Source organism: Macaca fascicularis, chromosome 5, assembly GCF_037993035.2.
Source record: "Macaca fascicularis isolate 582-1 chromosome 5, T2T-MFA8v1.1".
NCBI classification, from domain to species: domain Eukaryota; kingdom Metazoa; phylum Chordata; class Mammalia; order Primates; family Cercopithecidae; genus Macaca; species Macaca fascicularis.
The window spans coordinates 66,802,757-66,827,284 of NC_088379.1; the positions used below are offsets into that span (position 1 = coordinate 66,802,757).

The following is a 24,528-nucleotide window of genomic DNA, read 5'->3' on the forward strand; positions in this document are numbered from 1 at the left end:
TGCAAAACAAAAGCAAGTTTATTAAGAAAGTAAAATGGTGAAATAACAGTTACTCCATAGACAGAGTAGGGCATTCCCGAAAGTAAGAAGAGTAATGCATCCACCCTAGGTACAATGCTTGTATATAAGTAGGATAAAAAAAATATAATGGGTGACAGACTGGGAGCATCGCCATCTTGGACAAGCACTATCATTCTAAAGTTCACCTTGATAAAAAACTGCCTAAATCCAAAGGGCATCAGATTAATGGCTAAGGTCAGCATGACCATAAACCACAAATGACATCTCCGACCAGAAACATTCCAAACCCCTGCCCGACCGGAGACATGCCAGCCCCGAGATAACCTCCCCTCCAGCTGGAGAGATGTCAGCCCCAAGATAACCTCTCCTGTGACAAGAGACATTCCAACCCTGCCATAAACTTCTCCCCCACATAGAAACATTTCAAACTCTCTCACCAATACATACTCTTAGTCTGTAAGAGACAGCACTCCTAACCAAAATTGTCCAGAAGTCCCTCTCATATTTACTCTCCAAAATAAACCTGTCTTTGACTGTTGAGCTGCTTTTCGTGTTTCTTTCCTCTTTCTTTAACTCTTACAATGAGGAGATGTGCTCTGCTACAAGGGTTTGTGCTAAATGATTACTTTTCTTCATTACTATGTTTTGCAAGAATCAATATTATTATCTTTAAAGCAAAATTAGGAATGTCCTTGTTCTCAAGGTATCAGGATTTTGGAACACTCTAAAGTCTAGGTCTGTTTAGTAAACATTATCAACCTTTTCCCTTAACTGTAAACATTTAGAGGCTAGGAATGCCTTTCTGGGAATGCAGCCCAGCAAGTCCCAGCCTCATTTTCCTATCCTCACTCAAGATGGAGTTGCTCTGGTTTGAACACTGCTCTAGTTTGAAGGCCTCTGACAAAGGGAGTAGTGAGGTGGAAGTGAGAAGGCCATCGCAGCTCACACATGCTATTCATTCAAACAGGGAGCTTGCCCAGACTTCTTGCCTTTGCAGTCTCAGGTTTATTTGCTGTATACTACAGAGTGCATGTTCTGTGGCCTCTCAGTTGTCACATACCTTTAGAAAAAAAGTTTTCCTGCTTATCCTCTCTGTGAATATAAATGACTGAGGCAGACACACTGTTGCCAGGTGTAAGCGTCTTTTTTTTACATAAATTTTGTTTTACAAATGCAAGGGTAGACACTGGTCAGATTATGCAGTTTGCCTTTGGTGAGGTGAATGTTCAGGCTGTGACTCTAACCTGTTGTTGTTCTTGTTAGTGGCCTAAATTTAGAGTTATCTCTGTGAGGTTCTAAGACGTGTACTATCAAGATTCTCCCCAAGTCACAAGGCATGACTTGCTGTCAAAGTTGGCAGCAAGGATGTAGGGGCCAAAAAATAGGCTTTTATGTCACAGAAAAATGAGCTGAATTTCATGCTGCTATTTACTAACTAATTGTGTCATTTGAATAACTTGGATAATGTCTCAGTGTCTCAGTTTATTTTTAAACTAAGAATGCATCCACAAAAGTGTCATGAGAGTTAAATGAAATAATGAGTGTAAAATGTTTGACATAGTGCCTGGTACTCAGTGAGTATAAAATAAATAATAGTTATTATTAGGTGGCTGTTTTTCTTGCTGGAGCTCAGAACATGTTACCCCAAAATATGGAACTGAGGCAATTGAGTAAACAGCAGAAGCAGTTACGCTGACCTTCTCCCACCTTTCTTCACTGAAGCATGGTCATCAAGAAATTCTGAAAGTAAGTTATAAGGTCCTCATTCTAGAGGAGTCCCACCCTATATCTGGAAGCCTAGAAGAATCAGAACAAATAGGCCCTGCTAAGTTCCCCATAAGTCATTAACAATAGGTCATATCCCCTTTTTGTCCAGTTACTCTTCTACATGATTGTTCATTCTTCATCAAATGTCCGCATAAAAATATACAGTATTTTATGCATCTTTGGGTCTTCATCTCTGAGGGATCCTATGTCACATAAAATTATGGTTAAATATATTTATTATTGCTTTTCTCTTGTTAATTTGTCTTTTGTTATAGGGATATCAGCTATGATCCTTTCAATGGGTGAGAAAAATATATTACTTTTTCTCCTGTAAATGTTTATGTAGGACATGTTCAGTGTCTAGTTGCAAAAATTATTCAGACCATCATGTAACCCTTCTCATTTTTCTCTTTATAAGTCCCCAAAATATGTAACCTACATATTTAGGACTGGCCTCATTTACTTTATGCATTTGAGAATCATCTATATGTATCTAGATTTTGTACATTGTTTCCCATTTCTCTTTGGGGTGCTAGTTGAATAGGCACTATAAAGAGTTTCCCAAAAGAATAGGTGAAAATAGACAGGCTAAAATTATTAATTTAGATTCTTTCGTGTGAAATTCTGAAACTGAACATTTGCAGAAATAAAATCTTATAATCAATTAGTAACATTTTGAATATTGTATCTTCTTTTTACCCCTTTGCTTCCTTCTTCCCTGAACACATTTAATAGCAGATGGCTTTAAGATGTTTTTAGGCTACTGAACAGACTGGACTGCATTCTGTTCTTGGAGGGCTGTTACCCACATGTAGGTGGTTCATGAAACAGAAGAGTAGAGTAATACATTGTGGTAAAACAATTTTATATCAAGGGAAAAAACATGTCTTAATTTATTTGCATTCATTAAATTAACATTCTTCTAAGTAGACACATTTCAGTTGAAGGATTGGGCTATAGAGCTTGCAAATGTGTTTCTTCCTGTGCATGTCCAGGCTTCTGTAGAAATGCTTCCATTTTGACGAAATAAGAAAAGAAAGAATTAGCAGTACTTGCATTCCTCGCAAACATTTCATAGACACTATGGCATACCCTTCTAGGCAGAAAGCTTAAACATATTATATACATCAAACTGACTGGTTTCACTAGGTTAAGCGGAAAAAGCAATTATTTAAAAGTCACAATTCTACATAAAATATTGCTTCAAGAAGTTCTTTGGCTTTGAAGTGGAGTCTGGACTTTTGCATCTTTATGAGGTCATATTTTTTCAGACTGAATTTTAAAATACATTTAATATATGTATGTACACATGTCAAGGCAGAGGGACGTTTTGTATATGAATTTAATTAAGCAATAGGCCACTTTGGGACTTGTTTTATAGAGCCATTTGTTTCATGTGAGTTCAACTGCCCAAGCTACCGTGCAATAATTGTCTCATAAAATTATTCTCTGGAGGGCCTTATTTCTACCATAATGTGCTTTTACTTAAAATTTAGTTTAACAGCCACATTTTTCCTTGTATATCAAGGAAACTCTATACAAGTAATAGCTATTGGAAAATATAGTGGTTAAAGAGCTCTTGGTTTTCTCTATTTACTATTGGGAATTGTTCATTCAAAGAAGAAAAATGAGAAAAGAGGAGGAAAATATGTATATTACATTAGTAATAATCTTTAAATTTGGTATTTGTTTCTACTTACCATTCAAGATACTCTCACATAATCCCTTTTACGTATTTTTGCCCTCAGCATGTTCATCTCCTGCATGTACTTGATCCCAGCCTATGCTCCTTAGAAACAATGGATCATCTACAGCAATATTTGCTGATATGTGCCAGAAGATGGGCTCTTCACTGGGACCACAATAATTAATTGAGACCTAATTCCAGTTTTTTTAGTAAGCTTTTAATTTGGAAAGAAAACTGACTGTCAATAAAGGTTTGTAAAGTATGTGTAATTTACTGTAGTGTATGCTGGATATATATTTTCGAACTATGAAATTCAATAATTTATCTTTTTTCATGTTTCTACAATTAAACTTAGTCTCTATCTTGAGCAAGACTCCCTTGGATCCTGACAAGAGTGGCCCTTGGCACTTTAGAAGAATTTGAATGTAACCCTAGTACTTTAAAAGATCTTGAATATCTTAGACACACGTATGTCCCAGTTTTAAAGACATATAGGTTTTCCTATAAAATAGAATATAGTACTCGACACTTGCACTCCTGTAATCTTAAACATCTATTCTCCTGACTAATAATGTACTCACCCAGGGTAATATTTTTCTTCACCTCTTGCGAAAGGCAACTGTGTCCAAATGCTGTGAAGGTTGTGGGCTATGCCACTGTGACACTGGAGATAAAAGAAGTGCATCAGAGTGAGAGGAGGATCAGAGCACGGAAAGGGATTGGTAAGAGAAAAGACAGATGAGTTGATCTGCCAAATGCTTCTTCTCAAATCGCACAAATACGAAAGATTCCTGCAAAATATAGTACCATTTCCTGGTAGTGCAGAGCATCTATTTTCTGTCACTTTTTATGTTCCAATTTGCATTTCCAAAGTACTCACAAAAAACAGGTATTCTCAATATGTGACAGAGCTTGATCTGTTTTACAACATTAAATGGTTCATGCTTTTCTTAAATTTGTATTTACCTAGGTTTCAAAGTACGCTTCATGTAGCATGACAGTGATGTTTTACTTTGGTAAATAGATATTAAGTGCAAAATTGAGATGAATTATATTTTTATACAAGTGTTTAGTAAGACTTTAATTTTTTAAATTAAAAATTTTACAGTATGTATTTTTTATTCCTAATTGTTTTTAATAGTTAATTTTGAATATTTAAAAAATTTTTTGGGTAACAAAGATAAAATATATGTATTTTTATACTTCAGTACACTCTGATTGAAAATACATTCAAATTTCATATACTTTGAATTCAATTACAGTTTGCTTTTTTTTAATCATTTAAATCACTGAGAATGAGTACAAGTTGGGATTGTGATGGAAATAGAAAATATAAAAATAGAGTTCAAGGCTGGGCATGGTGGCTCAAGTCTGTAATCCCAGCACTTTGGGAGGCTGAGACCGGCAGATCACAAGGTCAGGAGATCGAGACCATCCTGGCTAACACGGTGAAACCCCGTCTCTACTAAAAAAGTACAAAAAAACTAGTTGGGCGAGGTGGTGGGCGCCTGTAGCCCCAGCTACTCAGGAGGCTGAGGCAGGAGAATGGTGTAAACACGGGAGGTGGACTTTGCAGTGAGCTGAGATCTGGCCACTGCACTCCAGCCTGGGCGACAGAGCAAGACTCTGTCTCAAAAAAAAAAAAAAGAAAGAAAAGAAAAGAAAATAGAGTTCAAAAAAATTTGTAAGCAGAAATTTAAAAAAGTATTTTAAAACATCCTGAAAGAAGCGATTGGCTTAAAATTTTAAAATCTGGCAGCAATAAAAGTAAGCAGGTAATCAATCACCCATGATGATTCCTGTAAAATTAATTAACAGGTCAAAGAGACAATGGGATGGGAAGAAGTGATGCTAAGTGATGTTGAACAATTTACTTAAACTTGCTGTGACTCAGTTTTTTCATGTCTAAAATGAAGATAATACAAATGCCTATCTCATAGGGTTGTTGTAGGAATTAAGTGAGTTAACATATGTACAGTTATGACATGTAGTGAATATTCTAAAGTTTTAGCAACTATTAATATTTTGGGAAAAGTAGATATGCTGTGTAGAATAAAGGTAACAGAGGAGAAAAAACACAGATATGTAGGAGAGTTTCCATTTATTTTCTCTGTGTCTCTTATCTGGCATATTTTGGCTACACTTATGGGAAGGAGCTAATGGAATGGGAAATTTTGCCAAAACAGAAGAATTGAATAATGGTTGGAGCAAGAGCCTGGAGGAAGCAGGGAAAGAAGCACGTAAAGCATGTACGAAAGAAGTACCTTGCAAAGAGTAGTCCCACTTTTCCTTACCTGAGGATCATGATAATGTAATAATCAGGAAGCAGATGAACTTACAGATGAACTACCTCACTCCCCTTTGTATTATGAGGCTGAAATTGAGTCAGGCACAGTCTAGCTTATGTCTTAATAAGAGGAGATAAGGAGAGAGGGAACTGGCCTGAGCTATCTAAAAGGATTCATGTGTGACGTCCAAGGCTTGCAGTACCATCAATTCATATAATTGTCATAGTTTACACAGCTGGGTCTTCAGAAGTCTGAGTGGAGAAGGAGATAATTCAACGTTTGGATTTTTTTAAGTGATCATGTTTTGGGAATTTGAACTAGAAACATAAATGTAAAAAAACAATTGAGGGTGCTGCAAGAGGGTCATTAAATAGGTACACATTTAAGTACGGAGATAGAGTTAGAAATAAGATAATAAACAGGTTTTTTTTTTTTTTTTTCAAATGGAGTCTCACTCTGTTGCCCAGGCTGGAGTGCAATGGCATGATCTTGGCTCAGTGCAACCTCTTCCTCCCGAGTTCAAGTGGTTCTTCTGACTCAGTCTCCTGAATAGCTGGGACTACAGGCACATGCCACCATGCCCGGCTAATTTTTGTATTTTTAGTAGAGATGGGATTTCACCATGTTAGCGAGGCTGGTCTCGAATTCGTGACCTCAAGTGATCCACCCGCTGTGACCTCCCAAAATGCTGGGATTACAGGCATGAGCCACTGTGCCCGGCCAGTGAATAAGTTTTTTAAAAGGTCAAGGACCTTAAGATATTTTAAGGTCAAAGAACATGTGCAGTAGAAGTGAGGACCAGAGACAACTAGCCACACTGGGAATGTTGAGTCGATGATTTTAGAGATGGCAGCTGCAGTTATGTTACTGCAGCAATTCTTCCAGATGCTACTTTTCAGATTTCAGAGGAAATCTGTGCAATGATGTCACAGTTTCAGATAGAAACTCTGTCCCCGCCAAATGAAAAAAAGCAAAACTGGTAATTAGTTATTTGTTCATTATACCGATTAATGATAAAAATGAGCTTTTATACTAGGTCACTTCATCTGGTGTAGGTTTAAAGAAAACTGATATGGCAGGCATATGGCAATGCTGCTAGTTCATAGACTATGTCAGAGATACCAGAACAGAAGGCTCAAGTTAACTAACAAAAGGAATCTTCTTCACTTGGTTTCAATCACCCATCCAGAGGTTGGGTGAAATATTTTCCACCTGACCACATATCAACTCTCATTTGCAAATAAGCACTTTTATAAAAGAGGAATAATTGAATGTAGGGCTTGACATCGTGAACTCTTAAAATAGACTGCTTTGGTAACAGAATTATCTATGCCTCAGTTCATAAAATAAACATACTAGGACACACTTAATAGTATTGTAATGAGAATTAAATGAGTTAATATTTATAAATTCCTCAGCACAGTTTCAGTAACATGGTGAGACTCTATAAATAAAACTATCAGGCAAAAAAGTTTAATCATAATAGTTAAAAATTGTACAACAGGAAATATCAGTAGCAGAAATATTAGAGTAAATAAAGGCCCTACCTATAGTTTGCTAATCTCTCAAAGCCCATAATGACTCATTCGATGCTTAACAGCACCCAAGAATATGACTCAAAGTTTTATAAGGCTATCAGAGAATCGTTTTCTAAGCCTGGAAGCCTGAAGCCCAAAATGATGCCTTCTGCCTATGGATTTATCTTATTGTCCCACGCTGGCCATGGTCTGTTCAGTATTTGCTTGGCCAATAGTGTCTGATAGAATCTGTTCAGCTTGCTGGACATCACTGGGTTTTCTCTACTGACCCCTTGGTACACTGGCTTAAAAATTACTTTCTTGACCCATACCCCTCCAGCTATGCTGCATTTCTCTGCTCCCCTTCATGTCCAATTTTTTTGGAAGGCATTTTCTACAGAAGATATCATTGCTTCCTCATTGCCCAATTATTCATTAAGCCGTTGTAATTTTGCTTCCTCACCCATCACACCTCTTGTCATAGTCATCAACATTGTCATGCTGAATTTTTATCCTTTTCGTATGCAAGCTCTCTGCAGAACTGATGTAATATTGCTATTTCCTCTTTATCAAGAACGCTAGCTCCTCTTAATTTTCATCACACTCTTCTGGTTTTCATTCTTTCTCTTCAATCTGTTTTTCATTCTCCCTTCTTGGGTTCCTCCTCTACCCAAACCCTAAATATCCATGAAGCTCACAGTTCTCTTCTTCTGCCTTTTTGCTATACGCATTCCTTCTAGGTAACTTATATTTCCATAGATTTAAACATCTTATAAATTTCAAATTTATATCTCCAGCTCACACTAATGTTTTGAGCCCTAGACAGTTTGCAGCTGACAGTTTGTGACTGTAGGATTAGACAGAAAATACTTGAGGTCAAAATATAAATATAAAATATGAAAAGTAAAGATGACCAAAATTAAAATCTAGAAGATAGGATAAGTTAAGTGAAGGGAAAGGTAGAGGAACAATTAGCCTTGGGGTATAGGAACAATTATTTATGTTATTTAACAGAAGTAATAAAGTTAGATTATTTTGGTTATAAACTATAAACAGAGGAATTAATAATATTAACATTTTGGGAAAAGTGGAGGGTGAGAGGTAATAGACATTGTTGTAAAGTTACCTCCTCATATAACTCAGTAGAAAGATAATGAATCAGGTCAAATTCATGAATCACAGGAGAACTAAAACCAATGACAATAAAAATGTACATTCTTAGCAGCAAAGCTAAACTTAGAGTGGGGAAGAGAAGAAAAGAACTAATCATTTTAATCATGAATCTTTTTGGATGATTTAATTTGTAACAATGTATATGCATTAATTTAATAAAAATAAATTTTAGTTTTAAAAATAAAACCAGGCTGGGCATGGTGGTTCATGTCTGTAATACTGGCACTTTAGGGGGCCGAGGTGAGGAGATCACTTGAGGCCAGGAGTTTGAGACCAGTCTGTGCAACATGGCTAATATGGTATGGCTGTGTCCCCACCCAAATCTCATCTTGAATTGTGGTTCCCATAATCCCTACATGTCATGGGAGGGACCAGGTGGAGATAATTGAGTCATGGGGGCAGTTTCCCCCATCCTGTTTTTGTGATAGTGAGTTTTATAAGGGGCCCCCCTCTTCACTGGGCACTAATTTCTCTCTCTTGCCACTCTGTGAAGAGATGCCTTCCTCCATGATTGTTAAGTTTCCTGAAGACTCCCTAGCCATGCGGAAGGGTGAGTCAATTAACTTTTGTTAGTAAGTTATCCAGTCTCGGGTATTTCTTCATAGCAGCATGAGAACAGACTACTACAGTAAATTGTTAGTAGTACTGTGAGTGAGGCACTGCTGTAAAGATACCCGAAAATGTGGAAGCGACTTTGGAACTGGGTAATAGGAAAAGGTTGGAAGAGTCTGGAGGGCTCAGAAGAAGACAGGAAAATGGAAAAGTTTGGAACTTCCTAGAGACTTGTTGAATGGCTTTCACCAAAATGCTGATAGTGATATGGACAATAAACTCCAGGCTGAGGAGGTCTCAGATGGAGATGGGGAACTTGTTGGGAACTGGAATAAAGGTAACTTTTTCTATGCAAAGAGACTGTTGGCATTTTGCCCTGCCGTAGAGATCTGGGGAATTTTGAAGTCAAGAGAAATGATTTAGGGTATCTGGTGGAAGAAATTTGTATGCGGCAAACAGTTCAAGAGGAAGTGGAGCACAGAAGTTTGGAAAATCTGGAAACTGATTATGCCATAAAAAAGAAAACCCCATTTTCTAGGGAGAAATTCAAGCTGGCTGCAGAAATTTGCATAAGTAACAAGGAGCCAGTATTAACCCCTAAGACAATAGCGAAAATGTCTCCAGGGCACGTCAAAGACATTCAGTGCAGCCCCTCCCATAACAGACCCAGAGGCCTAGAGGGGAAAAGTGGTTTCCTGGGCCAGGCCCAGGGCCCCCTGCTCTATGCAGTCGTGGGACGTGGTGCTCTGCATCCCAGCTGCTTCAGCTCCAGCTGTGCCTAAAAAGGGCCAGCATATAGTTCAGACCACTGCTTCAGAGGATGCAAGCCCCAAGCCTTGGCGACTTACACACGTTATCGGGCCTGCAGTTGCACAGAAGTCAAGAATTAAAGTTTCCACCTGGATTTCAGAGGAGGTAAGAAGACGCCTAGATGTACAGGCAGAAGTTTGTTGCAGGAGCAGAACCCTCAAGAAGTACCTCTGCTAGGGCAGTGCAGAAGGGAAATGTGGCGTCAGAGCCCCCCCAGAGTTCCCACTGGGACACTGCCCAGTGGAGTTGTGAGAAGAGGGCTGCTGTCCTCCAGACCCCAGAATGGTAGATCCACCAACAGCTTGCCACGGGTGCCTGGAAAATCTGCAGACACTCAACACCAGCCCTGAAAGCAGCTGGGAGCCGGGCTGTACCATGCAAAGCCACAGGGGCAGAGCTGCCCGAGGCTGTGGGAACCCATCTCTTTAGAGTGACCTGGATGTGAGACATGGATTCAAAAGAGATCATTTTAGAACTTTAAGTTTTAATGAGTGCCCTATTAAATTTCGGACTTGCATGGGGCCTGTAGGTCCTTTATTTGGCTTATTTCTCCCATTTGAAACAAGTAAATTTACCCTATGACTGTATCCCCATTGTAGCTAGGAAATAACTAACTTGCTTTTGATTTTACAGGCTCATGGCTGGAAGTGACTTGTCTTGCCTCAGATGAGACTTTGGACTTAGAATTTTGAGTTAATGCTGTAATGAGTGAAGATTTTGGGGGACTGTTGGAAGATCATGATTGTGTTTTGAATTGTGAGGGGATGAGATTTGGGAGGGACCAGGGGTGGAATGATTTGGTTTGTCTGTGTCCCCACCCAACTGTCAATTTGAATTGTAGTTCCCATCCTCCCCACATGTCATGGGAGGGACCAGGTGGAGGTAACTGAATCACAGGGGTGGTTTCCCCCATCCTGTTCTTGTGATAGTGAGTTAGTTCTCGGGAGATCTGATGGTTTCATAAGGGGCTTCCCCCTTCACTGGCACTGGTTGTTCTCTCCTGTTGACCTGTGAATAGGTGCCTTCTACCATAATTGTAAGTTTCCCAAAGCCTCTCCAGCTGTGTGGAACTGTGAGTCAATTAAACCTCTTTTCTTTATAAATTACCCAGTCTCAGGTATTTCTTCACAGCAGTGTGAGAACACACTAATACACTAGCAAAACCCCATCTCTAAAAATCATACAAAAATTAGCTGAGAGGCTAGCACCTGTAGTCCCCGCTACCCAGGGAAGCTGAGGTAGAAGGATTTCTTGAGCCCGGGAAGTTGAGGCTGCAGTGAGTCATGATGGAGCCACTGCACTCCAGCCTAGGTGACAGAGTGAGATTCTGTCTCAAAAAGTCAATAAATAAATAATAAAAACAAAACCCAAAGTAAACAGCTTTTGTGAGATTTTATTAAGGGGCTGCTTTTGATGTGAGTTGTCTTAGGTATCTCAATTTGCAATTCTGATACAAAGCTTGTATATTTGCATAACATGTACAAGCTATTTGATTTTTCTGGTTCTTACTTTCCATATATATATGTAGTTTTTTCTCTGGAATATTGTTGCGAGGTTCGGATATGCTTGTGTGAATAGTATAAAAGATATGCAAATAGAATACCTTCCTTTTCTTGTTCCTCATTCCTCTGAATTGTGAAGCTCATCATCTGTAGCTTCCTTTTATGGGCGTATGGATTTATTATTGAAAATACTAAAAGATTTCCTTTCACCGAGCATATCACGTGCTCTTCCTAGGAAATGTTAAGTGTAGTGGTGCAATATATGTTTCAGGTTTAGATTTAGACTATACATACCAGACTATTACATTTTTAAAGAGTTATGCAGAATCCTTCTTTGTTTAAAATGGCTGATGTCTTAGAATATATTTGAAACAATTAAAAAAAATTATTTCTTCAGCAAATGTGGCTTGTGGCAGTGGCTAATAGGCTTGCCAGTTTTATTCTGGACGAGATGTCACTGTGAAAAAGAGAAGGCTTCAGGAGAAAATGATGCTTAGGTTATTCTTCTTTGCTAACCCTTCCCTCAACCATTTTTCATATTACCTTCAGTTTTGAGCAGTTTTACCTTGAGTCATGAGAGAGTAAAATTTCATGTTTCCCCCCCATGCCTCTGGCGGAAAACTGTGAGTACTCTGCTGCTTTTGTACTTTGGATTCCTGTCTATCAGAGATTTGTGAGAACAGATTTGAAAGACTTTGTTTTCTGTACTTCTAGTTCTGGTACTAGCTGTGCAGATATTTTTAAAATGTCATCAAAATATCTTTGTGCAGTATGTAATTAAGATATATTTGATTATCATTACCCTAAACAGGGAATGAGTTCTGTTTATATTTTATTAAACAGGTTAGTTGGTTAGGCACTTCCCTTATGAAGACAGAAATAGATATGTCTGCTTTTATTAATAAATCTCTTCCCAAAATAAGAACTCCGAAAGAGAGATGTGCAGAGACTTAAACAGTACTCACCAGTGAATTCAAACAGTTATCTTCTGTGGTCTCATCTATTTTATTTGCCCTCATGGCAATCCCTCTCAGGAATTTACCTGGAATCTTTTGCTTGAAAGATTTGAATACGTTAAATATTTAATGTTTATTCTTTTAAAGTGTGTAAGAAAGGACCCAAGGCTGATGTCTCAAAGAGCTTTGTAAATTTTGTGATTTAATCTTTGTGATCTCATGAATCACTTCCAATGTCAGTTCCCTCATGTGCTCTAATTATATAGGGAGATGGCTAATAACCCCTACTTGTTAACAAGGTTTGATGTGGGATTTTCTTTTTGTCTTAGTCAGGTTGAGTTGCTATATAACAAAATGCCATAGACTGGATAGCTTAAGAACAGACATTTATTTTTTATAGTTGGAGGCTGGGAAGTCTAAGATCAAGCTGTTGACAGATTCAGGTTCTGGTGAGGGTCCCTTTCCTGGCTTGCAGACAACTACCTTGTCCTCATGACCTCACATAGCAGGGAGAAGAAGAAAGAGAGAGAAAGTCTGAGAGACAAGCTTACTTATCTTTTTTCTTCTCCTTATAAGGAAACTAATCCTATTGGGGTCCTTACCCTCATAACCTCATCTAAGTCTACTTCCCAAAGGCCCCACCTCAGATATCAACAGGTTGGGAGTTAATGTTTTAACATATGAATTTCAGGAAAGGACAAAAACATTCAGTCCATAACATTCTGCCCCCGGATCCCCAAATTTCACGTCTTCTTGCACGTAAAATACATTAATCAAATTATCCCAACAGCTCCAACATTCTTAACTCATTCTAGTATTCATTCTATAGTCTAAAGTCCAAAGCCTTATTTAAATGTCATCTAAGTCCAGTATAAGTGAGACTTGAGATACAATTCACCCTGAGGTAAAATTTCTCTTCAGTTGTGAATCTGTGAGAACAGACAAGTTATGTGTTTCTGAAACACAATGGCGGGATAGGCGCAGAACTGATATTCCCATTCCAAAAGCAATAAATCAGAAGAAAGAGAGGAGAGATCCCAAGGAAGTTCAGAATCCAGTTAAATATTCTGTTTAATCTGTCATGAGTTCTACCTTCCACAGAACACTAAAATACAATTCGGCCAAGTATTTTGCCACTTTATAACCTGGATCTCCTTTCCTGCAGTCTCCAACAACCTTCCTAATTTCCATCTGAACCCTCAGCAGAATTGCCCTTAATGCTCATATTTCTAGCGTGCACCTCAAAACCCTTTCAACTTCTATCCATTACTCAGTTCCATTACATTTTAAGGCTCAAGAATAATCCTCTATATTTCCATGCTCTGCCCTCCAGATTCACTGGGTTGGCAGTGTTGCCCCCAGTGTCAGTAGTATCCTTTAGCTCAGTGGAAGGCTGTCTATCTGGCTCTCTGAGACGATCCCCCCCACCCTCAGGTGGCTCTGCTGGGTGGCAGTTCCACCCTTTGAAACAACGTGAAAGCAGCTTTTCCCCTGAGCCCAAGCACTCTGGACCTGTGGCAGCAATAGTAGTCCTGATAATCTCTAAATCTCTTTCGGGCTCCTTCTTTCTTTTAACACATTTTAACGGTTTGCCTTTGTTCTGTCTTATTTTCTCTATTTTCTTTTATTATTTTTAACTGACCCTTAATAATTATACATATGTTTGGGGTATAATGTGATATATCCGTACTTGTATACAATGTGTAATGATCAAATCAGGGTAATTGGCACATCCATCACTTAAAACATTGATCAATTATTTGTGTTGGGAATATTCAAAATCTGCTCTTCTAGCTATTTAAAAATATAAAATAAATCATTGTTAATTATAGTCACTCCAGAGTGCTATAGAACACTAGAACTTATTCTGCTTATTTATTTTTTTTCTATTCCAGCTGGCAGTGTTTCTGATGGTATAATCTCATCTCTATTTCTGGCTTGTGTTATTGAGATGGCTGACTGGGTATGTGGTTCACACCCATGCTAATCTCCTTATCAAAAGAGAATACCCTTGGTATTCTCTTGCCAACCTGTTTTCTGAACTTTTGCAATAGGGACAGGCTGAGAATTTGTCAAATCTTTAAGCGCTGGTTTCCTCTTTACTTAACCTTCTTTAATTAATTCTTCTTGTCTTGCATTTTACCAAAATCAGTCAGGAGGAACAATGCCACTTTTTCAACACTTTGCTTAGAAATCTCCTCAGCTAAATATTCTGTTTCATCTCTCATGAGTTCTACCTTCCACAGAACACTAGAATAAAATTCAGCCAAGTATTTTGCCACTTTATAACAGGGATCTCCTTCCTGCAGTCTCCAATAACATGTTCCTCATTTCCATCTGAACCCTCACCAGAGTTGCCCTTAATGCTCATATTTCTAGCATGCACCTCAAAACCCTTTCAGCCTCTATCCATTACCCACTTCCAAAGTCTTTGTCACATGTTCTGGTATTTGTTACAATAGCATCTCACTTCTCAGTACCAAAATCTGATTAGTTATGGTTCTCCAGAGAAACACAAGCAAAAAATATTGAAGAGAGAAAAACGAGAGAGAGAGGAAGAAAGAGAGAGAGATTATAAGAAATTGACTGACATGATTATGAGGCTGAGAATTTCCATGCTCTTCACTTGGCAAGTTGGAGACCCAGGAGAGCAGGTGGTATATTTCCCATCCAAGTCTAAAGACCCCCAGACCATGAGAACTAATGGTGTAGTTCCAGCTGAGCCTAAAGTCCTGAGAATGAGGAGAGCCAATGGTGTATATCCCAGTCCAAGGGAAAAAGACCAGTATCGCAGTTCAACAGTTAGGCAGAGAGAAAAAGAGCAAATTCTCCCTTTGGCTATCTTTTTGTTTTACTCAGGCCTTTAAAAGATTAGATTATGCCCACCCACATTGAAGAGATCAATATGCTTTACTCAGTCTACTAATTAAAACGCTAATCTCATCTAGAAATACCCTCATAGAGACACCCAGAACTAATATTTAGCCAAATATCTGGGCCTCTCATGGCTCAGTCAAGTTGATGCATAAAATTAGCCATTACACCTTTATGTTTTATTAGATCAATAATTCCAAGTCTACCATTGACAATGTGGTTCTGCTTTTTTATTTAGCACCTAGACTTTCAGAACTATCTGCTTCCAATTACTTTCCACCAGATAGGTCTTAATTAGAGGAAAGGAATTGTAAATTCAACCATATAAGCTTCTACACCAGCCTTGACTATAGCCTCTGTGAAATATTATTCCTGGTTTGAAAAAATTGATAATATACCAATAGCTGTAGAAAACCATGAATGTTTTAAGGTCCTTGTAAATACATCAACATAATAATAACTATTAAGCTTTCCAGAGCTATTTTAGGATAGTTGTAATATTTATTATCCTTCCTTTGAAAATATCAAGCTCTAAAACAACAGCATAATGGTTTTGCAAAGATTTATTTCTAAGATTAAATAATGAGGGCTCTTCTTCCCTTGAGCATGTTTGGAAATTTTCCTCTTAGAGAATCTAAATATATGCCCATATTAAAATATCACACAAATTAAAGAAAGCCTACTTGTTACTAAAGCAAGCTTGATAATTAAATCACTACCTTTGCGTCTAGCATCAAATAGAAGGCAGTGTTGTTTGATAATACATTTGTATCTTGAGTGACTTTTTCCCCCAAATCATGACATATGTGATGAAAAAGTTAAGAGTTCACCACTTCAATAATTGATTTTGATAAAGTAATTACAATAAGGACACAGTTAATGTAATTGATATATTAATTAAAGGAACAAAGTTAAAAGTAGACCCCAAACAAACAAAAAACAAAAACATGTGTATGTTGTAGGTATAGAAAAATTGAAATGTTTTAGATTTCCCAGATAAATAACAGACATTTAGGACGGATTATCATGCCAATCTTATACAATATGCAACATGATTATCTTTGTTTTATTATGCCACCTTTCTTTTGTGTTCACTCCTTCCTCTTTGACCTTGGTGCTTTACTGTAAAGGAATTTAGCAACTGCTCCTATGTGACGGGAAAAATACCTGATTTGGCAAGTGTGTACTTTATGAAATGCGATATGGCATCAATCATCATTAATCCAAATATCCCTATCACATGCAGGGCCTGACCCCATCACATCTGGTTTCCTGTTTGAAAATCCTTCATTTTGTGGAGGTTTTTGCTGATAACAATGCTCAGAATGATCTCTAGGCAATGGAAACTGACAGAAGATGAATTATCTGTCACTCAGGAGGATGCCTTGACCATGGAAACAATCAAGTACAACTGTCTATTATTATTACTTTTTCCCCTGGGCTTTCTTTGTTTCTTGGATTAGTTTCCAGCTCAGCATCTGCTTTAAAAGCCTATTAAAAATCTCAAGAGAAAATATGAAGTAGAGAATTCCAGTGAAATTATTCTTGGTTGATGGCAAATGCAATCATTTTTTCTTTGTTGCCCAAATAACATATTGAATCATTATATCTTAATTTTTCCAAAGAAGCATTTAAAAATAACTCACGTACCATGTGTGGTGTCTTAAGCAAACGATTTGTTATTAGCTATTACATGTCTGGACAGATTATAATTTTGTGGTTGGGAATCACTAATTTTATTCTTCTTCTGAAAAATCTTGGGTAATTAGTGATGTGATATCAGTAACTGGTGATGGCTACATGTCAGGTGCAACATATTTTATCATTCAAAGTACACAAAGTTACTTTTACTTACAAAATACTGATTCTAGGCTGTTGTACAAAGAAGCTGTGATATTTGAACACCACTTCCACTTCATCAAGAACAGACAAAATAGCAACACAGAAAGCAGGAACAAAAAAGTCACTTCCCTTTTTGGCAATTAAAGATATTTCAGGCATATTTGAAAAGAAGGGGGAACTTGGAGGGGAAAGAGTTTAGTGACAGGAAGGAGGATCAAGTTGGTTGGTGACTGTATAACTTTATCTCTGCTTGAGCAAGGAGGACCGTTTGAAAATTTAAATCACAGGGCAGGGAGTTAAATTGTTGTAGAAAGGCCAAGGGATTTTGAGGTATCAGGAGAATTGCAGGTGGAATACTTCTTAAAGAAAAATGTACATCTAGATTAGGGTGAAACTCCATGGCTAATAGGGACCAGCAGGTCACATAAGTTAAAGGGGACATAGACAAGCTTTGTTTGTACCATATAAATGCATCAATAAAATTATAGCTTCATGTAACCCGATGAATGAATCTCGCGAACAAGATGTTAAGCAAAAGGAGTCAGACATGCAAGAGTACATTTTGTGTGATTCCATTTTCATAAAGTTCAAACAGACAGAACAAACCTATGGCATTAGAAATTAGGATAGCAGTTCCCTTGTGGGACTAGTGAATGGAAGGAGGCAAAAAAGCAGGCTTCTTGGGTGCTGGCAATATTCTGTTTCTTGATCTGGGTTCTGGTTACACATACATAGGTTTAATTTATGATAATAAATAATATTCATTGAACTTATGATTTATGTCATCTTCTGTATGTATGTTATACTTCAATAAAAAAAATTAAGAAATGGGTCTCAACAGTCTTAAAATTCACAAAAAATATTTGTCATCCCTTTTGTTTTTTTAGAAACTTGTAGCCTGAAGGTCTTTCTTATTCCAGCTTTAGAGAGAGACATGAGTACGGGGAACTGGTTATTTGCTATAAGGAAAATAATTGGGTACATATGATGATAAACGGTGATGGTGCTGAGTCATGGTATCAGAGAAATCATAAGAGGTGAGGACTGTGAGAACTGAAGAGTTTGTGAATCTCTGTTAAGGGAATTTGCTCTTATATTTCAGCAGCTGCATGCATGTGAGTACGTGTGCTGAAGGTTCCCAGATTTTCTAGTTTTTTTAAAGTGGAGTCAGGAAACAATTTTATTTGAAAACTCCGAATTTTCTATTTTGGGGTAATATTTTTAAGCACTTTGAAATACAGGAAGCATATTTCCAGGCTAAATTTGGCCTCCAGTTTTATCTGTTTGGTATAGAAATCTGGGTTGATTTCTGGGGATTTCTAGGTTATCTCTGGACAGGTAATAATTTAAGAAAGAAAAGAAAGGAACATACAGATAAAGAAAAGAATATACGTATACTTTTTGTTTATCCCAGTCTTAATAAGTTTTTGTTCATTTTAATTAACACTGAGAGCTTAGAAAATAGGGTATGGTGTATACATTCTGGCATCTCAAATGTAAGAAATGATAGAATCTATGGTTCTCTACATTTTCCAAGTTACTTGGAACATGTATCTTTGATTTTCCAAAACACTTATTTCTTGGTTGCTTACAGAGTGCCAGGCACTTTGCTAAGCATTCAGGGTGTATATTCACTTAATACTTAGAAACTTTGTAACAATTTGCAGGTGAGGAAACGGAAGCATGCCTAAATTTACAATGTTAGTGATAATTAGGATTCAAATCAGGCATAGTTAATTTCAGAGCTTGAACTCTTAACCACTAATTAATCATGAATCTTATAACTATATGTAGTGATATGTAAATCAAGAATTTTTAATTCTATTTTATAGATGAGGAAACAGATGCTTTAAATCAGCAGTCCCCAACATTTTTGGTACAGGGACCAATTTCATGGAAGACAGTTTTTCCACGGATGGCAGGTTGCAATGATTCAAGCACATTACATTTATTGTGTACTTTATTTCTATTATTATATTGCAATATATAATGAAATAATTATACAACTCAACATAATGTAGAATCAGTGAGAGCCCTAAGCTTGATTTCCTGTAACTAGACAGTCCCATCTTGGGGTGATGAGAGACAATGACAGATCATCAGGCATTAGATTCTCATAAGGAGCACGCAAACTAAATCCCTCACATAACAGAGTTCACAATAGAGTTTGCCCTCCTATGAGAATCTAATTCCCCACCCCTCATTTTGACAGGAGGTGGAGATGGGTGGTAAATGTGAGTGATGCGGAGTGGTTGTAAATACAGATGAAGCGTCACTTGCTTGTCTGCAGCTGAATTCCTGCTGTGGGTCCCAGTATCTAACAGTCCACAGATCAGTAGCAGTCCATGGCCCAGAGTTTGAGGACCTCTGTTTTAATGACTTGACAGAACTCACAGATCTGTTTACTAAGAGAGGATTGATACAGGCCTCATGTTCTTGCCCCTGTACTCTTTTCCCCTGTATCCTGAAAGTCATCCTGGGAGTTAATTTTATATTTGTGGAATTCTCTAACAATGGGTTCTTTCTGGTCACATAGCAGTTTAATTATCCTTTATTTGGAAATGATCTAAATAAAATCAACATAATCTTAGATGATAAGATAAATGTATCCCAAACAAGTACACTGATAACTGATATGCATAATGAATTAACCTTCTTGATGCATAGGATAACAACTACTGGTGCATCTCCTCTCAGTTAGTGAATTAGAAAGCCAGGCATCCATCCAAATATGCAGATGTTTAGCCTTGTGTAGTCAAAACCTCTGAATGACTGACACAATTTTCACTTTGAATTACATTCTTTGGTGCCAGACAGTGGCAGAGTATCAGGCAAATAAATGCATGATTTTAAAAATAATTCTTTCAATCTTGACCAGTAGCAGCCCCAGTTGAGTGGAGAAAATATGTGTTTTGTGGTTTTACTTATTAATCTTATATTGTACTTATGTCAATTTTAATTAGCCTTTTTGACTTTCCTAGTTTTCTTCTATCGAACAGTGATTAAGGTTCACAATTTTGTATACTAGATGGAGTTTAAGTGATCTCAACAATCAAAACAGACCTTTTTTAGGTTTGTCTGTTCTCTCTTTTCCTATTCAGACTGGTCAGGAAATCATGAAATATTTAATATAACATTTGAAATCAAATAATTGTAGAATTGTCTCTTGAAATAGGCTGGAATCTATCAAGCATTTTATTTGTAGTCTGGCATCCTAAATGTTTACAGTAAAAATTGAGAGACAGCTTTATTGTATTTTTGTTAAATTCATTAGGCCTTCCCTTCGGTCTGTTAATTGCCCCCTCCTGTTGTGTGTTTTTAATGAAAAGAATCCATTTTTAACCAGCACCCGCCATTGTGGCCCTGACGTTACCATGGAAATGAAACAACTTGTTCTGAAATTGTCTGCTATACATATTTATAGCACATTAGATAACACCTGGGCATTAAAATCTTGCAATACAATAGGTTTTTATTTTTTAAGAACACAAGCAATACCATTTTTCCTTCACATGAGTTTTTTGCCATTATAATGGGTGAGCATGCAAGCTGTAATTACCAGCACTGGTCTTAGGTTGGCAGCTGAATGAGATGTTTTTTCATTAAAAAATAAATAAATATATATACATATATATATAGTATATACATACATATAACAAGTAGAAAAGTACTAGAATCTTGACAATATAAAAATGGCAAAGTTTTTAATAGTCTTTTTATTAAATTATAAACATGCATTATTCTCCTAGAAGGTGTCACAAATACGTATGGATAGTTGCATTTCTAGTCAATATTTATGCATGTATATTAGATATCAGATGCTGCAATACTAGCTGGGGATACAAAAGTGAATAAGATATCTTTCCTGACCTCAGGGAGCACATATTCTAGACTATCAAATGACATATCTTGAGTAAAAATATATAATAAATATGTTCCAACTTTGATAAAGCCAGGAGCTGGAAAGCAATATCACATTTATAGTCCCATTAAAGGTATAAAGATAGAATGTTAATTACTACATTTTCCTTTTCTAATATAATATTTTAGATACTTTTATGCTATGGCCTTGGGTGGGTACATCAGGAGGATCAGAGAAGCCATAATCCTTGCCATCTACACTGTCATGCATAACTCTCCAGGATACTTGGCAATACATACATGCTTTTCCTTTATCTTTCTATTGCATACAGCACAGCAATTCCAAACAATTATTTAATCCATCAAATTTATATTCATTTCCTACATTGTGATAGGCATTATTAATCAGTACTTTTCTAAGGTTGTCTGACTCTCAGAATTTTCACATCTTAACATCAAAATTTCTAGACATCTTTAACTGTTCATGCCTTACTTATTTTGTCATTCTTCAGAAACAAATAACTTTTCTATACAAGGCTTATATTTTCTACCCATGGTCTTGACTCTCTTATCTGTAACTCCTTTTAGGCCCAAGGCTCCATTTGGCCATGGTAAGATTGTTCCTCATATTGTCACAATAGAACTTGCAATAAGATTTAATGCAATCCCAAGGAAATCTTTGTGATTCTGGTAAGACCATGTCTTCACATCATTGACAATGACCAGAGTAAGATTTTAGGAAACCCCCACAAATCCATACGCACTTGGTAAGACTGTCACTCACTATCTTCGTCACCTGCCCCACCTCTTCTCTTCTTAGCATTATACAATGTTTAAGAGACAAATCATAAGAAAGAGACTATAAATCAAGTTGACTTTCTGCATTCTGCAAGAAGCCATCAGGATTGATTTCATTATGTCTTACCTTGATCACAAACTTAGGTTCAAGCCTCCTGGGACATCCGCCATGATTACAGCTCCGCATGGCTGTGTGTTCCCTAATCTGAATCAATTTTTCTCCCTTCCCCATTTGCTCACACTCTTCACTGTACTCACTACAAAATCTCCTGTATCTTTTTCTCTTAATATGTAATCACCTTTTCCTCTAAAATAAGCTCAGGTATCCTTTCAGATACAGATCTTTGAATTGTGACAGCTTTTTCTTCTGTATTTCATGTACTGTGGATATAAGAGGTGGACTAGATGTCCTCTAGGTTTCTCATTGTTTTGCCCAGACCACTATCTGTCCCACTTTTTGTCGAAACCCCCAGATTATCCAAGGAATATGAAAACAGCTCCCTCTATGCTTCTTGAACATTCATATTGCAAACTCCCAGTTATATCTTCTCATTCCCTGGAGATTTAGCAATTGGTTTCACTATGCATGTTATTTTTCTTACTATCTTAAACAGTCATTTAGACCCCTCGTTTAAAATCCTGGACCCTCAATTGCTTGACTACATTTAACCCCAGTTATTATGCCCTCCTCGTATCCTCAACCATGCATCTCTATGTCATTCCCTGAACTTAGTCATTACCAATTTCCACAAAACCTCAATTTCAGGAATTCCACTCTCTGACCATCAAACACTTCTAGCTTGCTATTTCATAATACCTTACACATTTTTTTTTTTAACTCTGTGCCACCTTTGTAACCCTGCAGGATAACCCTGAAAATCTTCTCTTCTTATCCAGATTACATTGCCTTGTTTTGCCATGACAGTTCCTTGAATTCATTTCAGCTCCCTTGCCTCTCTTGTTCTCCATATTGCCTGATAAAGTAAAATACCAACACTACGTAAGCCCTTCTTTTAACCATACCTGCAACTTCGCAGCCAAACACAGCAAGAGGGAAACACACAAAGGTACCGACTGGTTCATTTAAAAATCATAATCACAAACCTCCTGTGTTTCCTCAAGACTGCCTGGCTATCCTACTCCATTTCCCTAATCAGGTCACCCTCTTACTCTTTCAAAACATTATTTCACATCTTCTCCTCTTTCCTATTTTCACATCTCTTTCATCTTTTTACTCTGCATTAATGACTTCTTACAGCTTTGAGAATATAGAAGCAGTCAGAAGACAAATGCCTCACCATTTCACCATGAAATCTGCTAGCTCTACACATCTGGACACATATTTGTTACTTATCTACTTTTTATCATGGGTAAACTCTACATTTATGCATTGAATACCAGTCCTTCTGATTTACTCAGTAAAATTATTCTGCCATTCTCCCCTTTCTTTAAGTATTATTGCTGCTTAACAAATCGTCCTAAAACTTGTATCTTAACACAAGCATTTTCTTATCTAGTATGGGTCATTGGATCAGGTGTTCTCTGGCCCAGGATCCCTCATCTGATGTATTCAGATCATGGCTGGAGCTAGAACCAACGGAGGAGGAGGTCAGGAGCAGCTGGGGAATGGCTAGTGTTTCTCTCACTAAGTAGTCTCAAAACTTCTCTCTGTAGTATCTCTGCAGGGGTGGCTTGGGGCTTCCTCATAGCATGGTAGTTTCAGGGCAGTCGGAATGCTTACGAAGCAATTTAAGGGTTCAGTGGGAGTGTTCCAGCCATCCAGGAGTAAATTTCATTTCCTTTTCTGTCTTAGCCACAGAACAGAAAGATGCTTCACAGAGCATCCATTCTGCTGATTGTAAGCTAGTCAAAAACTGCACAGATTTGAGGGGAAGGAACATCAACCACCCTTCTTGATGAGAAAAGTGTCAAGGTCCCATTGTAGAAAAACACATGGGATAGGGAATATTATTGCAGTCATTTTTGGAAACTAAAATCTGCAGTATAAGTTAATAAATATTGTTCTTGCTACTGAAGCATTTCTGTTTGCATCCAAATGTACTACAAAAGCACTCATTAATAAAGAAAAAAATACTTCTTTTCGGCCCTATACCCTTGCCTCTATTACCTTTTCTTCTACTTTCTTTTATTGTGATTTTTTTCAAAACAGTTTTCCATTCCTCATTTTCTATTTGTTCCTTCATTTGAATCAGCTTTCACCTCTACCCTCCACTAAAATACCCTTGACAAGGTCATTTATCGTTTAAGTCCAATCATTAATTCTCATTTCTCATTTTATTTCATGAGTTCAAAGTACTTAATACAATTGATAACTCCCTCCTGTTCTTGGAATACCTACCTTGTATGATTTCCGGTGCTCCCATTTTTCTAGCAGTCCTGTTCTTCTCCTTTGCTCACCTAATCTATACATGTTGGAGTGCCCACGCTTCGTTCCTCAACCTTCCTGAAGTCCTCACCTGCACCTATCCCTGAGATTATCTCCTCTGGTCCCATGGCTCTAAAGTATATCCTTTGTGATGACCTTCCCAGTTTTCAGCTCCAGCCTCAAACTCTCCCTGCACTTGGGACGTGTATGCCTGATTGTCTACTTGACATCTCTGCTTTGTTTTCTGACAGATATATCAAATTTAATATGTCCAAAATAGAATTCTGTCTTTGAAAATACGTCCAAAATAGAATTCTGTCTTCTCACTTTCCCCACCGTCCCCCGCCAAACATACTCATTTCTCAGATTTTCTCATTTCAGAAAATGGCACCACCAGTTACCTAAGTGCTATGCCAGATGTCTAGGAATATTCCTTGAGTTCTATCTTTTCTTCACCCTCCATATCCTATTTATCCTAAATTCTTTTGGTTACA

General features: G+C 37.4%; 1 long non-coding RNA gene across 1 annotated transcript; it reads right to left on the reverse strand.

Annotated features, from left to right (window-relative positions):
- On the reverse strand, nucleotides 1-24,268 carry LOC123573508 (uncharacterized). The gene is made up of 3 exons (XR_006698066.3): nucleotides 24,008-24,268; nucleotides 4,057-4,139; nucleotides 1-2,798 (listed from the first exon to the last, which is right to left on the reverse strand). It is a non-coding gene; the product is annotated as an uncharacterized lncRNA (long non-coding RNA).
- Nucleotides 24,269-24,528: the final 260 nt, after the last annotated feature.